Raw genomic sequence first — 18,976 nt, forward strand, 5'->3', positions numbered from 1 at the left:
CCTTTATAATTGCGAGACACTCAAGACAGTGTCATTTCATAAGGGAATTGTATTTTCATTTAACATATCCGTTTGTAATATGTATAATTTATATGCACCAGATTTTTGTTAGCCCTTTTTATTTTACACAATCCTGCAAGACTATTGTGAGATCATAAAAATAATTTAGAGGAAGAATTTACTTTTTTATTCATTACAATAATTATCTATTACAATCCCCTCTACTAGACTATGGGGAGAGGCTGGTCTCTCCACTGATGCCTTGCATTAAGGTAACCAGTGTGTAGAGCAGGGTGTAAAGAGACACAGCCTTTCCAATAACACCTTTCCCCAGGCTCAGTATAATGCATATTGGGTGGGAAAGGTACTCACCTCACATGTAAGACCTCACTATACCATAGTGAATGTAACAAGTACTAGCCTCCCCACTGAGACCTCTCCCCAGGGAAATAACCATATATATTAGTGTGTGGGAATGAACTCTCCTGTCTACTCATAGCTCTTCCCAGCATGACAGACAAATACAGTAGTGTGTAGAGAAACATTGTCCTCTCCATTAACACCTATCTCCAGGACAACATGAATGTCCAGTACGGTGTGGGCAAGCAGTGGCCTCCAAGCTGACACCTCTCCCTAGAGCAACAGGGATACGCAGTTGTGTCTACGAAGGGAGTGACCTGTCCGCTAATATATCTTACCAGGGTGGGAGTTATCTATAGTAGGCTTTCAGAAAAATGTATATCTCTGCTCATACCTCTTCCCATACTGACTGGTATACCTAGCAGGCTGTGCCGAGGAACTGCCCTGTTTGTTCACTCCTCTGTCTTGCCTCATAAGTCTGCATTCTGCAGTGTGGGGGAGAGACTGTCCCCTCTCCTGTGGCCTGTCTCTTGGAGGATGGGTGTGCAAATTAGACTGTGAAAAGGGGCCTGCCTCTCTAGTCACATCTCTCCCCAGAATGACAGCTGTCCAAGTAAATATAGAGATGAAATTACCTCTATGCTGAGAAGTCTCTCTTGCATAACAACTATACAGACAATGGTATGGAAACACACTGCCCTGTCAGCTAAGACATCTCCCCTGGAGTAACTTATGTGACAAGCGATGTTCTCTCTGCACGTACCTTTCTTCATAGTGAGGAATGTCCATAGTAGAGTATAAAATAGAGTATCCTCCCTGTTGAAAACTGTGCGGTGCACAACTGGTGTCCAAACTTGATTGTAGGGACATACTAACTTATTTTTCAGACATCTACCAAGGGTGACAGTCATATATAATACTGTGTGCACAGCAGGTGATAGGAGTGGGTATTAGAGTCTGAAGTTGCACTGTTCTCTGTGCCAATATCTCTCTTCTATCAGAGGTGCATGTACAACAGCGTGGACAAGCACTGATCTCTCTACTAAGACCTCACTGCTGCATGACAAGTCACCATAACTGCATGACAAAATAATTGCCTTCTCCATCACGAAGTGGCTCTAGAATAAAAGGCGTGCATACTACAATAGAGATACATATACATGTAGCAGCATATTTACAGTCCCTGAAGATGAAACTGACAGTTTGGGTGAATATTGCAATACTATAATGAAATAGAAATGTATACTGAGTATTAAGCAAAAAAAAACAGTAACTTTAAACTTTTTTGTTACAACAAAACAATTTAACAACAATACAGAACTACTACAACTATATTAACAAACTATATGAATAACTATCAAACAATCAAAAACAACTACATAGCTTCTAAAAAAATGTTGACACTCATCAGCAGGTGCCAAATTCTCCCACTTTTATTTGTTTGCCTACTGGATTTTGATTCATGTAGCAGTTCTTGCCCAGTCTTTTAGCTACCTTAGCCTGCCAAAGAGGATTAAGTTTAAAGTATATATTAGCAGGTTAGGTGGCAAGAAAGTTTAAGCAAAGCACCATTTCTTTAAATTGCCGTTCACAAAGCTTGTCTCGTGCAGAGTTAGCTTGTGTTGCTGATATGCACAGCTCTGTGGTCACTGCTACATCCTTCCAACATGAAAACACTGTACTTCAAGAGGTAGTTGCTGCTGAACAGCACAATAATCCTGCTTCTGTGAACAAGGATCATTTTTGCTGCTTATGTGAGCACATAATTATTTCCTCACAGACAAGCTTCCATTTTCCTCCTAGAAAAAGACATAATAACCAAAAAGAAAAAAGCTACGTACTGGCCAATAATTGATTACAGTGATACAGCTTGTATTTTCTAAACCTTTCTACATTTTTCACCAACAATCACATATTTACATCTAATGCACCAGTAACTTGTTTTTCCTTTCTCCTGAAAAATACCACACCCTCAACCAGCCTATTTTCATATTTTTGCAACTAAATTATACCATGCCGTGAACAATTTCTAAAGTAACACAATCCTCTCGACACACCTTTGCTAATACTCACCACAGCGTTCACTCTAGAAATAGCAATATCACCAATCAAACATCTCATAGTGCTAAAATATGCATACAATGAAGTTCATAAGAACAGTAGAGCTTGCATCATTACATTCTTTGTTTGATAATTTAAGAAACAGCAACACCTTTACTGACAAGTATGTACAGTTGAGCAACTTCATTGTTTAACACAATCTGCAAACCTTGCTCATATTTCTCTACACTGTAATGTGTACCTTTCAAAAGCTAATTTAACACATCTATACCTCCCCAAATAGCTTTTCACTCTGTAAATATCGTGTAAATAAGTTTACCAACATTAGTACTCTTACTGATACTTCACAACAAAGTTAATAAAATATATTATTGAATACCTGAACGTGGAGTTCTTTCTTAAATGAAGATAAACACACCCGTCTCTTTCAGCGCCACATAAATTCACTTCTGCTGAGCACAAGTCAAAAAGACTTCCTTCTCCTGCAAAGCACCAATGATAAACTGAGCTATCTCTGGTTCTCCACCTAATCACATCACATCATTCCTTCAACCATGTAATAAGAATGGTAACTATTGGTTGAGCCATGGTTCATTTTTTCCTTCTCCCCATACGATCTCGCAGGACTCCCACAGGATCGTAAAACCTTGTGACTGGCCTAGTAATTTTGCATGCAAATCTTTTGAGATGATTGTGGGATCACAAACACCTCATGGCAGGCTTTCCCATGCGAGTCTTACAGGATGCTCGCAATATTGAACAAACCCCATAAAAAATATCCATCTATTCATCACAGTGCTTATCTCTTACAGACTTTCTCTCAAAAACAAGCTCCACAGTATGAATTCCTACTAATGGAGTATATTGAGAACTCATCTACCCCTTTTTACTATTCACGATCAATGAACAATTAGTTAAAAACAATATACGTTTATTTTCTTCACAGTACTTATCCAATACAACCTCCTTTCAAAACTTAGGGGGACACCACTCGTGACTGGCAGTAGGCTATACATATATATATATATTCACTAAAAAAACAAAGGTTTCAGAGACGTTATAGTTCGGCTCAGATTTCACTCGTTCAAAACCAGTGAAATTCAGCAGTTATAGTTACTTGAGCTACAAGTATAACTTGTGCCCCTCAATGCACTGCTTATGACCTCACCTATTAGATCACTCTTGACATGGTCAGTGACATCACTCATGAGATTACGGATGACATCATCAAGTGAATGTAAGTGTTTTTAAACATTTATGGGTGTTAAACATATATACTAACCTACTACAAAAGCTAAATTAGTATACTAGGTGCACTACTACTGATACTACTTATAACATAAATTAAGTGAATAGCTGTATGACTGTATGTATCCTTGTGTGTATGGGTGTGTAAGTGGCTGTATGGGTGTATACGTGGGTGTGTGATTAGCTTTATAGGTGAGTGAGATGCTGTGTGAGTGGCAGTATTGGTGAATGAGTGGGTGTGTCAGTGGCTGTATGGGTGAGTGAGTGGTGTTTGAGTGGCTCTATGGGTGGCTCTATGAGTAGGTAAGTGGGTGTGTAGTGACTGTATGGGTGAGTAAGTGGGTGTCTCAATGGCTAGATGAATGAGTGACTCCATGTGTAAGGTGCATTGGAAAGTATGTGTCTGTGTGAATGGCTGCATGGGTGAGTAAGTGGGTATGTAAGTGGTTGTGTGGGTGTGTGAGTGAGTGTGTGAGTGCTTGTATGGGTGAGTGAGTTGCTGTGTTAAGAGGCTGAATGGGTGAGTGAGTTGGTGTGTGAGAGAGAGTATAGGTAAATAAGTGTGAGTGTGAATAGTTATATGGGTGAGTGTGTGGCTGTGTGGATGGCTGTATGGGTGAGTGACTGGTTTTATGATTGAGTGAATGGTTTTGTGAGTGGGTGTACAAATGTCTCTATGGGGGAGTAAGTAGATGTGTGAGAAGTGGTATGGGTCTGTGAATGGGTATGTGAGAGGTTGTGTGGGAGTGGGAGTATGAGAGGTTGTTTGGAGGTGTGTGTGGGTGTGTGAGTTCTATGGATGATGCCATCAGAGATGTCATTACTGATGTCATTTGAGATGTCATCTGTGATATTACTGACCATGTCAAGAGTGATGTAATATGGGAGGTCATAAGCAGTGCATTGTAGGGGTGTACGTTATAGTTATAGCTTAGGTGACTATAGCTGCTGAACTACTGCCTCTCATTCCACTTACCTGTGAGACACCTCTGCCTGCCAAACTGGCCCTGGTCACCGTCCCACAGATCCACAAGACTAGAGCCAGAGGAAGATACTTCACCCACTTCATTGCCAAGAGCTGGAACACCCTGCCTCTCCACCTCAGGCAATCCTCGTCACTGACCCAATTCAGGAAGTATCTCAAGACCTGGCTCTTCGACTGAACCCCAGTGCCCAGATGGATCAGCAGCCCCCCCTAGCACCTTGAGACCCTCATGGGTGAATAGCAGTGCTTTATAAATCCATGTTTGATTGATTGAACTGCTGAATTTCACTCAGTTTGTAGGAGTAAAATCTGAACCTAACTATAATGTCACTTTAACCTTTGAGTTTTTTCAGTGAATTTCTAAGGTTTTGTTTAGATTCTATTTGCTAACTATAACGTGCCTGTAACCTTTGTTTTTTAAGTCAATTTCAATGTTTGTTTTTAAATAGTAGTTGCTTTTACAGAGTGATGGAGAAAGGGGGCGGACCTCTGACCAGCTCTCAGGAATCCTGCTGTGTTGAAATTACTAGAGGTAACAGGAGATATTCTGGGCCTAGAAGAACCCTCTGCATCCAAGAGGACTTCACCCCCCAACCAGCAGTGCACCAGGAGGTGCATTTGCAGAGTGGTGGAGAAAGGGGGTGTGGCCTCCGAAGATCTCTCAGCAATTCTGCTGTGTGGGACTTACTGGAGGTAATTGGAGGGCTTCTTGGCCCCTAGGGACACTCCAGAGCTAAGAGGGCTTCATCCCCCAACCAGCAGTGCACCAAGTGGCACATTTGCAGAGTGGCGAAGAAAGAGGTTGTGGCCTCCAAAGAACTCTCAGAAATTCCACTGTGTGGGACTTACTGGAGGTAACAGGAGGGCTTGTTGGCCCCTGAAGGCACCCTAGAGCCAAGGGGACTTCATCCCCCATCCAGCAGTGCACCAGGAGGAACATCTGCAAAGTGGTGAAGAAAGGGGACGCAACGTCTGAATTCCCTTCAGCACTCGCAGTCTGTGGGATTTACTGGAGGTAACAGGAGGACTTGTTGGCCCCTAAGGACCCTCTGGAGCCAAGGAGACTTAATTATCCACTAGGAAGGTGCTAGGATGCATGTTTGAAGAGTGTTGGAGGAAGGGGGCAAGGCCTCCTGCAACATGCCAGTCTTTTGTTTTTTATATTTAATCAGGGAGGGGGACCGTATGGCCCATTTACCTAGGCTGATTTTGACCCCCAGGGCTAGCCTTTTTAAAAACAATTATTTAATAACTTGAAGGGAGAAGGGCCGATCGGCCCCCCTCCCAGGATGGTTTTGGCCCTGAGTAACCCATTCTCTGTGGCCTGGTCTCAATTGGGGGTGCCCTGGTCCCACCCGGGACACCCACTTTGTAGGGGACCATAGGGTGAGCCTCAAGGCCTCCATGATCCTTGCTAGCTACCCACCTCATGCTGGAGCCCACATTGCTTTGACAGAAAGGGCCCTGCTGAACATGCAGGGCACTCTCTGCCAAACCAGTTGGGCTCCACTTTGAGCAAGCGAGAGCAAAATGCTCTCACTTGCTCAAAGCAGGGCGCTGTTTGCTATGGCTTGCCAGCAGTGGTAAATCTCCTGCCAAGCCATAGCAAACAGCTATGCCCTCTACGTAAGAACCGCAGAACATAGCAGAAGGCTGACCTGGGGAGTGGCGGTCCCCAGGGCTATCTATGGCTCAAAGAGGGAGGCCCCTCACCCCCCTCTTTTGCATTTTACAGCCCCAGGAAGGGGGTGATCTCTAGGGCTGCGGGGGTCAATGGTGCCCCATTCTTTAATTTTAAAGAGTTGACCTGGGGAGGTGGCAGTCCCTGGGGCTGCAGGGGGTGGCAGACCCCCACATTAACTACAGATTTTGCCCTGGGGATGTGACGGTCCCCAGGGCACAAGGGTTGCCAAACAAGCAATCCCACATTTCTATTCAGAATAAGCCCCACGGAGGTGGTGATCCCTGGGTCATAATAAGCCCCAGGAGGGGGACTTGTGTGCCCCCTCCTTTATCTCTACATTAATAACAAATCACAGGAGTATGTGCTTCATTTTATAAAATATTTCAGCAGGATTTGCGGCTCCAGCGCAACTCCAGCTGAAAACTTTAAAAAATGCTTCTTGGGCCCTGCGGGGTCCTATTGGGACCCCCCTTCCAAGGGTCCTGGGAGGTTCAGTGTGATTCTACCCTTCCCAGTTTTCTTCTTTTTTTTCTGTGACTGGTTCAACCAAGTTACAGGATGGCTGCCAACACGTCCTGGGTTGAAGGGTTGGCAGCCAATCAGATCTCAGCATGAGATTGGGAGGGGGCGTGGATCCTCTGCATCCAAAGGCACTTCCCTGAAACAACAATTACCTTTCTGCCAAATGTGGTGTAATTCCATTCAGCAGTTCGGGCTGTAGCCATGTCTAAAGTTCCTATGGAAATTAACATGGGGCAAACGTGTTTTGGGGCCCCCCTTTTTCCTGGCCTCTTCTTCATGGATCACCCAGAAATTTACAGCAGCTGAAGTGAGGGTCGAACTTGTTTTGAAACTTTCGCGAGGATTCATCAAATGGACAAAACAAAAACACTTGTCCTATGGTAACTACATCCTAACTATAACTACCTACTGACGACTGCCACTAGGATATATATATATATATATATATATATATATATATATATATATATATACATATATATACATATACATATATATACATATATATATATATAAATATATATATATATATATTCACTGAAAAAACCATAGGTTTCACACACATTATAGTTACGAATTAGCATTTAAAAAACCTTGCAAATTCACTTAAAAAACCATAGGTTTCACACATGTTATAGTTAGCTGGACATTTCACTGGTAAAAAACCAATGAAATTCCCCCGTTATAGTTACTGCAGGCAACTATAACTCACGCGACCGCAATCCTCTGCTGATGACGTCAGATATTACATCACTGTATTTAGACACTTATTTACCCATGTCTTCTTCCATTAATCTTTAGCTATACATATATTACAAATATTTATTTTTCATAAAGACACATATGTCATCAGTGATGTAATATCTGACGTCATCAGCAGAGGATTGCGGTCGTGTGAGTTATAGTTGCCTGCAGTAACTATAACGGTGGACTTTCATTGGTTTTTTACGAGTGAAATGTCCAGCTAACTATAACATGTGTGAAACCTATGGTTTTTTAAGTGAATTTGCAAGGTTTTTTAAATGCTAATTCGTAACTATAACGTGTGTGAAACCTATGGTTTTTCCAGTGAATTTGTACGTTTTTTTAAATGCTAAGTTATGTATTTATTAATTTTTTTTTTCAGGTTTTTCACCATGCGCGCACCGTGAATTATTATTATTTTTTTTTAAATCGCGAGGTGCGCGCAACCTGCGCACACGGTGTGAATCGCGCACCGTGCGCGCGCTGTGGGCACTCGGTGAGCTTCGCGCACCGAGCGCCCACGGTTCGCAGTGCATGCCGTGCACCTCGCAATTTAAAAAAAAAAAAAAAACGTTTTTTTCTCCCTTGGGGGTCCTTCTGTGACCCCCTGACCGCCAGTAGATAATATATATATATATATATATATATTATCTACTTCAAGGTTTCTTTCCCTGCGGACACTGCAGAGCATGTAAAAACAGCACTATGAAAAAAGAGTACCAAGATGGAGGTGGTAGAACCAAAATCATTACACAGTTTCTTACTTGTGGAACCCCATTTGTGGTATACTGTCTTGAATGCCCCTGTAAGCTAAGATACATAGGGAGCACAGTTCATCCAGCTAAAAAACGTGTATTGGAACACATGAGGGCTATCAATAATTGTGACCAACAGTACCCGGTAGCCCGTCACTTCCAAGAACATCATTTTTCAAACAATATAGGCCTTAGCTATTTTGCCATGGAACATATCCCAAGATCCCCGAGGGGTGGCAACAGGGTATTAAAACTGAGACAGAGAGAATCAAAGTTGATTATTGATCTTCAGACCAAATCCCCGGGGGGGCTCAACATTGACGAAGAGTTACGAATACACCTGCATGAAAAATAATAATATATATTTGTTCGTCATCTGCTCCTCACCAAAGTATTGGCAAGAAAATGTTTTTGTATGCTGAGTAAAATATTTAATGTACTAGATACAGATACAGTAACAGTGCATATGAAAGTGAAAAAAGAAAAAACATGTCTAGATTGTTATTGTGCACAGGATTGTTCTTTGGAACTATTTTTAATTCACTTATTGATGAACAGTATTCTCACACATTTTTTTCCTTTTTTCTCTTATTTCTTCTTTTTCTTTTCTTTTCTTTTCACTACAGGAGGAAAGGCAGGGACCCATACTACAGGGGTGGTATCACATTCACGGGTCCCCACCCTTTTTTCCGAAGGCACAACAGAAGTTGGTATCGGCACAGATTAGATATTGTCACCTCTAGTTGTTCTTGGCTAGTGCTCAGCCCTCACTGGGACAATCAAAAGGCACTGTCTCGTGATAACAAATTCAGAATGGCATTTACATATACACATACGTTTAACAAAATTATGATTTGTAGTCCCTTTAGAATATTCTATAGACTGGGCTTTCCTTGAACATTTTGGGACATCAGTACATAGTACAAAGTGGACTATGGTATATTAGTTGGGACCTCTGCACTCTCATATGGTATACCCATAAATGGGCACTTGTCCTTTATTTCAATGATCTGTTATGGTATGTTATACAGAATCATTTCGTATTAATCTGTGATTGTATTTGACACACACAGCAGGTCATGACTTACTACCTTTTTCACATTTCATTATGTTTATTTATATTTGCATATCTGAGAATTACAATGGAATTATTTCCTTGGATATATCATTATGTACGCTTATGCGAATAATAATTTTGAAAATGAAATGTTATGCCACAGGGCATCAAAAGTCATCCATGATACGTTGTTAAACATGTGGGACGCGTACAACATCCGCAACTATTGCAATACAACCGTCTTAATATGGCTGCGATGTTTTCACTGTTGCGATTAAGCAGTAATTGGTTCTTTCATTAATTTGGATTGAACTTATTTTTCAAGTGCAGAGGAGATGTAGAATACTTATTATGTACCTTATATTTTCCACGTAATATACAGGAGATAATCCTTGAAATTATTTTCTTTGTCTCTTGGTGTAAGCTATTTAACAAACGCAAAATACTTTATCGCAAAAAAACTTTATTGAATACCTCATTGAATATGAAAAGTGAATCTATGCATAGATGTCAATCATATAATATACAAGATACGTTGTAAGACATATGAGCATAATGAATACTTACACTATTTCACCATGTCAATATGGCCGCGATATTCTCACGTAATAGACTGAGGGTTTTCTCACCGAGAGACCATCATTTATGTTTACTTCCTCAAGAGCAACGATCTATGTACAAAATGGTGACAATTGTGTGTAATTTCCATAGTGTGAACAAGGCTGTTTAGCCGAAACGCGTAGCGTGGAAATAAATGTCCCTCTTATCATTTACTCTGGAGCCTGAGAGTGTATTATTATCGTGAAACTGACGGATACGAATTTGGAATACCGGGTGCTCTTCCGGGGTATACACCACCCTCCACGGGTCCGTGGTCTCGTAAGGAGCGATTTGCCTGCATATATATATATATATATATATATATATATATATTCACTGAAAAAACCATAGGTTTTACAGACGTTATAGTTAGGAACTAGCATTTAAAAAACCTTAGAAATTCACTGAAAAAACCATAGGTTTCAGGGACGTTATAGTTAGTTGGACATTTGCACTGCTGATGATGTCACATATTACATCACTCATGACATGGTCAGTGACATCACTGATGACATCTCAAATCACATCACTGATGACATCACTCATGACATCATTCAGTGAATGTGTGTTTCTATAAAATGTAAATATGTTTTATATATATATGCCAAGGTGTATTGAAGAATGAATGCATTTACAAGTGCCTAATGGAATTATTTTGTATGTGTGTGACTGACTGTATAAGTGAGTGATTGAACGTGTCTTACTGAATGCATGGGTTAGTGACTAAACTGTGTAAAAGTCTGTATTAGTCTCTCCATTGGTGTGTAAGCAACTGCATGGGTTGCTGAATACCTACATGAGTGTCTATATAGGTTATTGATTTGTTTTCTGAGTATCTGTATGGGTCCCTGAGTGTCTGTGTGGGTGGGTGGGTGTATGAGTCTGTATATAGATGTCTGAGTGGGTGATTCAGTGGTTGTATGGATTAAAAAGTGCATCTGGAAAGGGCTGTATGGGTGAGTTAGTGTGTCTATGGGTGTGTTGGTGAGTGAATAAATGTCTCAGTGGTTTATCTGTGACTAACTATATATGTTTTACGTCACTGTATGTGAGTGTTAGCGTATATAAATGAGTATACGTGAGACTGGTATTTCAAGAGTGGGTGTATAAATAAGTGTGTGCTTCTATCAGTGATTGTATAAGACAGTAAATATGTGTTAGTATCTGTATAAGTAAGTGATGTGGTATGTCTAAAAATAACGAAGTTGGTGTGTATAACTGTATACATGATTAAATGGGTATGTGATTCATTCTTTGCATTACTGACTAGGCGTGTGAGTAACTCTATGGATGAGTGGCAGCGTGTGACTGCATGTATAGATGTATGAGTGCATATTATAGTCCTCTATTGATGAGTAACTACATGTATAAATGACTGGATGTGTGTGTAGACCTAGGAAATAGTGAGTGCTATGTAGTATATGGCATTCTTCTGTGTATGGTTTCACAAATAGTAGTCAGCATTTTACAATGGGTGTATCTAAGTTTATATTAGAGCATCAGTATGTGCATCAGATTGTCACGTGGATGATGTCATGAGTGATGTCATTTGAGATGTCATGAGTGATGTCATCAGTGAGGTCACTGACTATGTCATGAGTGATGTAATATGTGACATCATCAGCAGTGCATTGCGGGCGCGCGAGTTATAGTTAGCTCAACTAACTATAACAGGCAAATTTCTCTGGTTTTATATGAGTCAAATGTCCAACTAACTATAACGTCCCTGAAACCTATGTTTTTTTCAGGGAATTTCTAAGGTTTTTTAAATGCTAATTCCTAACTATAACATCTGTAAAACCTATGTTTTTTTTCAGTGAATTTCAAAGGTTTTTTAAATGCTAATTCCTAACTATAACGTCTGTAAAACCAATGGTTTTTTCAGTGAATTTCGAAGGTTTTTTAAATGCTAATTTCTAAGTATAACGTCTCTGAAACCTATGTTTTTTTTTAATGAATTTCAAAGGTTTTTCAAATATCGAACTACTATTGTGTATTTGTCATTAATACTATTTTTCTAACTTTTCAACTACATAAAATAAACTGCAAAAGTACTATGTAACATAATATATTTCACTAATTAAAATGAGTTTTTAAATAATACAAAACAATTTAACATTCAGATAACAATTTTTCTCCCTTTTTTGCTGTCATCAGCTAATACTTAACTTCACTATTCACAGTGATGCCAGTGTAGTTTCATCATAAACAGCAGGGGAAAAAAATCAACTACAATGTTAAAAAAAAAAACCCTAATTCTCTCAAATATAACACAAAATCAACACAAATAACACACCCAATAGTACTTCAAATGTTCAAAGCTTACCTTTACTTCGTAGATTGTCTGCAAATTTACCCAATACGCCAGATAATGTATCAAAAATTTCACTTTGAAAGCATCCAGTATGAATTCCTTCAAGATCTTACGTAGTTTCTCTGCACATTTTCCCAATACGCTAGATAATATATCAAAAATGTCGCTTTGAAAGCATCCAGTATGAATTCCTTAAAGATCTTACGTAGTTTCTCTGCACAATTTTCCCAATACACCAGATAATGTATCAAAAACTTTGCTTTGAAAGCATCCAGTATGAATTCCTTAAAGATCTTACGTATTTTCTCTGCACATTTCCCAATACGCCAGATAATGTATCAAACATTTCCCTTTGAAAGCATCCAGTATGAATTCCTTAAAGATCTATACACCTTCCCATTAAAGCCGAATAGTGTATCTAAAATCTTTGTTTCAGAAAAATTAAGTATGAGTTGGGTAATTCATAAGGCAATCTGGGTTTCATTTTCAAGTGTGTATCATTACAGTGACTCCAACCATTATTACACTTTAAATAAACTGTATAATGTCCACTTGTAGTAGTACTTCCAGCATGGAAAACAATAGCAACTGTTGCAAAAGTTCTTCCAGAAATAGATACTTGATTAGCAACAAAATGTTTACTTGTGGTTTCCACTTTTCTTCCATTTGGTCGACAGCGTTGCAGCATTATAATCAAAATATTTTCCATATCTTTGTAGGCATAATGCAGATAGAATTCTTGATTTACAACGAGTACACATCATCTCACGATCAGCTTCTTTTACTAATTTGGAAAATGGTAGAGATTTGCAGTCAGGTATTGTTAAATATAAAAATTGTTCTCTGTCAACTATAGTCCTTGAAGATAAGAAACACTCTTCACATTTATGTTCCCATTTGTAACTGAGTCCAAATAAACTCTCAATCTGAATTCCTTTATCTTCTAGTACTCCAAGCATAACCATCAGAAATTCTTGTGCATCTTGCTGTATATTAGCACTGAATCTTACTTCTATCAGTTCTCATTTCTTGAAATAAAGTGCAGAGTGCAGAATATAACGTTTTTTCCTGACTTTCCATAATTTCACCACAAACATCTTCAAGAGAAAATATAACATTTAGAATGACATTATAATAGCAGTTGACACCAGAAGCATTTTCTATTTGGTGTCCAACAACATCATCACTTGTTTGTATTTTCTGCTTCTTTACATCTTTTCTTTTCTGTTGATTTTCTTTCTGCTTTTCAACCATAGTTAACTCTTCAACATATTTTTGCTTTGAACACACAACAGGTTTCTCATAAATAGGATATTCACCTAAATGGGGAGCATAAAGCCTTCGCAAACGATTATATTCTCTTACACAATTAACATCAGCACTAACCTTGTTCTCATCAAAATCAATTAAATACAAACCAGACAACGTTCTAACTGGAGATAATGCAACATATACCATTCCCTCTTTAAACAAAGTATTTCCAACATTTACCAAAGCATTATCTACACTTAAACCTTGTGATTTGTGATTAGTTATTGCATATGCTAAACAGAAGGGAAACTGTTGTCTACAAACATACAAGTCTTTTACAAGCAAAAAACGTGCAGAAGAACGTGCAATCTGTTTTACCTATGCAATCTGATCAAATTTAACTTTCAAAAATTCAATTCCATTTCTATTTTGATATTTCACAAAATCAGCAACTTTCCCCATTGCTCGATTCACTAAACCTTCTTCTACATTCAGATTACGCTTCAAAATTACCCGACAGTTTAAACATACATCTAAAACAAATTCTAAGCAGCAGTTTTTGATTCAGACTTTTCCAAAGAATCCAATTTAGTCTGTAGTTTTTCAGTAAGAACAATTGTTATTGCTTGATGCTCTATTTTATTAATAACTTCAATGTGAACTATTTCTTGATTTTCTAATTTCATAAGCTCTCTATTTAATGTATAACACTCTTCCACTGTAGGCATTAAGCAAACTATAGACTTTTTTCATTTTCTTGTACATTACTTCTGCTGGTGTGTTTTCATATGTAAACAAGTTCTTTAGTAGACGACTTTGAAAAGCTTGTTTACCATGTTTGCTTAGAACACCAATTCTTACATCTTTTAGAATATTTCCATAATCTTCATCTCTTGCTTGTCGCATTTTCTGAGTGAGTTCTTTATATTCAAAAGGTTACCACAGATTCACATTTCCAATACTTCCCAAAGATTTCTTAGTGTCTTCATGTAGAAGAGTTTTAAACACTGGTTCTCCTTTTACAGGGGTTAGTTGTAGCAGATCTCCAAATACAATTGAATGTTTTCCCCCAAAGAGAACGTCGTAATCTGTTTTTAATACATGTTGCATTCTTAAGTATACAAAAGCAAGCATTAACCCCTTCGGTGCTCATGACGGAACGGTTCCGTCATGAGCCACGGTTGAGCTGTGCTCATGACGGAACCGTTCCGTCATGACCACGCCCGCGCAAGATTCCGTCAGCACAGCGGCGGAATTTGCGCAGCATGGAAGGGGTTAAGTTTGAGAACCATGCTCACCTCATCAATAATTAAAAGTTTCATTTTCTTCAGCACTCTTGACACTTCATAAGAAGCTTCTCCAGACAACTTTGGATACTCTAATTTATTATCATGCTTCACTGGTAACATCAATAATCTATGCAAAGTAACTCCTTTAACATTGTGTGCGGCTAATCCAGTTGGAGCTGTTACCACACAACATAAATGTGAACCAGTAGTTTTTTTAAGATAACTGGTCAAAACTTTAATTAAAAAACTTTTAATTGTCCTAGCTTGACAAATGATGTAAATCAGAAGAGGTTTAAAATATGAACACACACGTTCTTTTTTTTTATGCAACAAACCATGACCTATCCATTCTCTCACTTGCACATATATTTTTTTCTGTTCAACATTTACTTGTTCTTCTAACTTTTTCAATGTTATATTCTCCTCGTGTGCTTGTTGCATTGCAATTTCGACTTCATGCATAGCAATCGCAGCTTCATTTTCAAGCATTGGTTGTCCAAAAGGATCTTGACTACATGGACCACTACTTTGACTATCTTGAGAACTTTCATGAGCTATTTCATCTATATGTTCAACTTCATCATTCAACATTTTTAAATATGTGGGGAAAATTGGACATCGAATGCTATCTTTACAAGCATTAAAAGAATCTTCGTAGCAGTCAAACTCTCCAGGTAATTCACTTTCGCTATGCCATGGTTTAAACAGCTGCAGAAGTGCTAGATAGTAAAATTCTCGCTTATCTGGAATTTCATAACTAAGTTTCTTGTGGTTTATAAGATTACCCTTTGCATGTTTTACTAACCAACCATGGCATCCAACTACTGCAAACTTTCCTTCTTTTAAATTCTCTTTAACATTTCTTTTGACGCTGTAATGTTAAAGTACTTCATACAGACATAGCTGTTCCAGATGTTGACTACTTTTCGGATAGTATGTGTCCAACATATTAATTTTAAGAATGTCTGCACTATCTGGCTCATTTGCTGCTAATTGTTCAATTTCTTTCAATGATTTCAACACTCTATTACGTTTGCAGGCAAAACCTAAACTTACCCAAATGATTCCTCGTGACTTTGAATATAAACTTGAATAACACAAGAGGTCTGAACATTCATACGATCCAATTTCTCGGTGGGAAAGCATTTTCAAACTAAAGCTGTAAAATTTTTTGCTAAGACTATTCTCTTGTGCAATTTCTTACCACATTTGTTTCATCTCTGTTTTTTCAGATTTTGTTATGTACGATGTAACATAACGTGCAACAGCAATTGAGTTATCCGCAACATACTAGATGTCCATGTTCGCATTGCACATTTTTAAAATGACTGGATTGTAGTCATTGATATACTTTGACACTTCTGTTTTTTTAAATTGTAGGTAGTCTTTGGAGATTTCCGAGTTATTGTGTGCATCACAGAAGAAAAAAAAGAATTTACTCTTCCTTTACAAATGACTGGACGGGGAAAACCAAATCGACATTTGGTGTAAAATTTTCCTTTAGTACTTTAGTATTTTCTTCTGCAATACTTTCCACAACGGTGACTTTGGAAACGTAAAACTTGCTGTCTCAAGCTTCTATCTCCTCCTTCTCTTGGAATCTCACATGTGACATACTGTTCGATGAAAGACAATACTGTTTCATCAGAATCATTTCCAAATTTAGGTGCATCCTTGATCCATACTAGCATATGTATATGAGGTGCGCCTCTTGCTTGATACTCCTTTCTCCAAAAGAAATCGGTAACTTCCCCAAGAGGTGGATTCTTTATATGACAGATAAAAGACATCATACCTTGAAACTTATGATTAAAATATCTGCACACATTTACAGGATCCAATGAACACAGTTCACCAGGAGTCATTATTTCAACATTTTTTATATTAGAATTCGCTTCTCTTAAAAACTCAAGCAAATCTTCCCATACATACTCTGCACAGATAAGTGTGACAAACCATGTTGGTGTACTTAAGTTCCGTAACATACACTTGAGTTCTCCATGATGACGATACCAATACTCATTTGTTCCATGTTGACATGCCATCAAATTGATTAACTGTGCTTCTAAATTTTCATCTGTTTCTTGAACTTTCTCAGCAAATTCTTTCGCAGAAAGAAGTGATTCACGAACTCCAGTTTTAAGTATATGATTCACTGTATACGAGAGAGAAGACAGATCACTTTCAAACAAAAGGTGAAATATGTATGGAATGCACTGTCGATATCTAGGATCTTCAGAATATAATCTTGTTGACCAATATTCTGAAGCTGGAATCCATACAGGTCGGTCATCATATCGTCCACCTTCTCCAGTAGGAAACAACTGTGGAAAACAACGAGCTTCCAAGCTTTTCTCCCATACACTCATTGGAGTTTCCTATGCTTTTTGCATTTGAAATAACTCAATGCTACTTCTTATCACTTCTTTTGAATGGAAAGGACATATTGTATAATGTTCATAATTCTCTTCAGTCCTTGACTTGTCCACTTTCTCTATTTGGCCACTTGAAATTTCAAAATCATCTTCTAAACGTAGTACCTGTTTATTCACATTTACATTTTTGTAATAAATATTGTTCTCTATAAGATATAAGATAGCCTTTTCAACTTTATTAACATCCACAAATTCATGCCATATTTTCCGACTCTTTGTGGGTACACCATTTACTGAAATAACTACTGCCTCATCTTCCTCTTTCTCTCCAGCAATAGTTTCAATGTTTTTCTTAAAATCCAAAAGGTAAGTACACCACTCTTCCTTTCAGCCCTCTTTGCAAGTCTGTTGGTGGCAGTTTACCTGTTTTAGGCTCCATCCGAATTATAGTTCGAAAAGGATGAACAGATTGAATTAGAACCGACTCATATGTATTCAATTTGGCAAGCTCCTGTGAAATAGCTACTAACTCCAACTTATTATGCACTGCTCTAGCAGGCATTTTGTTCTCTTCTAATTTGTTGTAACAATATTTTCATATACGTTCATCACTACCTAACTCAAATCGACCTTCAACAAACAAGTAGGTTGCAAATCCTTCCAACTTACCATTGTTCTCCTTTTCCCTTTTCAAATACAAATCAACATTCCTACTTTGACTTTTATAATGAGTACGTCGACAACAAACACAAACATAGTTTGGTATTTCAGAGCACACTACATTAAACTTTCCAATTTCTTCTTCAAACTGATCGGTGCTAATCACTTTCTCATCTCCTCCAACATCTGTCAAACTTTCACTTTCTATGAACTGATCTTCTGAACCAAAATATCACATTTCAAGATCATCACACTTTTTTTGAACATCTGATAGAGAACCATATAAAAGACTTCCATTCGGTTCACTTAAACTTAATGCAGGACTTTTTACATAGTACAGTTTCTTTACAAAGTTACGCATTTCTGAATGGTTTACTGCTAACATCCTCAAATAATGAAAAACACTTTTACAAACTTTTCTTGAAAGACAAGCCAGAGAATGCCCATACTTCTCAGTATATTTTCTTACATTACATGGATCTAGTCCTTGTAACAACTTAATCTTCTGTTTTATACTTGTCGGAGTATATTCTCGTAACAAATTTCACATTATATCAATGGATTCCTGTCGAATACTACAAATGCTACTACAACTCCACTTATACACAGGAGCTCTTGGACGTTTCCCTTGCACTTCTTCAGCTATTAACTCTTCTGCACTTTTACCAACCAATTCCTCCTTTGGAAGAGGAACACCATCCTGAACTTCGTAGCAATGACCTCCAGTATCAACTGCAATTGATAAACTATTTTGCTGGAAGTAACTTTCCTCATTAAAAAAAGGCTCAGTACTAGAAGTATGTCTCCAATGTCCACTAAAGATTGTACAACAGTTGGTTCTGTTCACAAGTCTTTTTTTTTCTACTTTTGTCTTTCAATACTTTGACTTTTTTATCCAATACATTCATTCCTTTAAAATCAAAAGGAACAACTTCTGTTTCAAATTGAAAGCAGTATCCACTATACTTTCAATACGCTGCATCTCTTTGAATTGGAACATTCTTCTTTTATATTTGCAGCATGTTTTCAATAAATTCTGAATCACTCTAAATCGAAAAAGTCTGACGAATT

This window comes from Triturus cristatus, chromosome 2_1 (genome assembly GCF_964204655.1).
Source record: "Triturus cristatus chromosome 2_1, aTriCri1.1, whole genome shotgun sequence".
NCBI classification, from domain to species: Eukaryota; Metazoa; Chordata; class Amphibia; order Caudata; family Salamandridae; genus Triturus; species Triturus cristatus.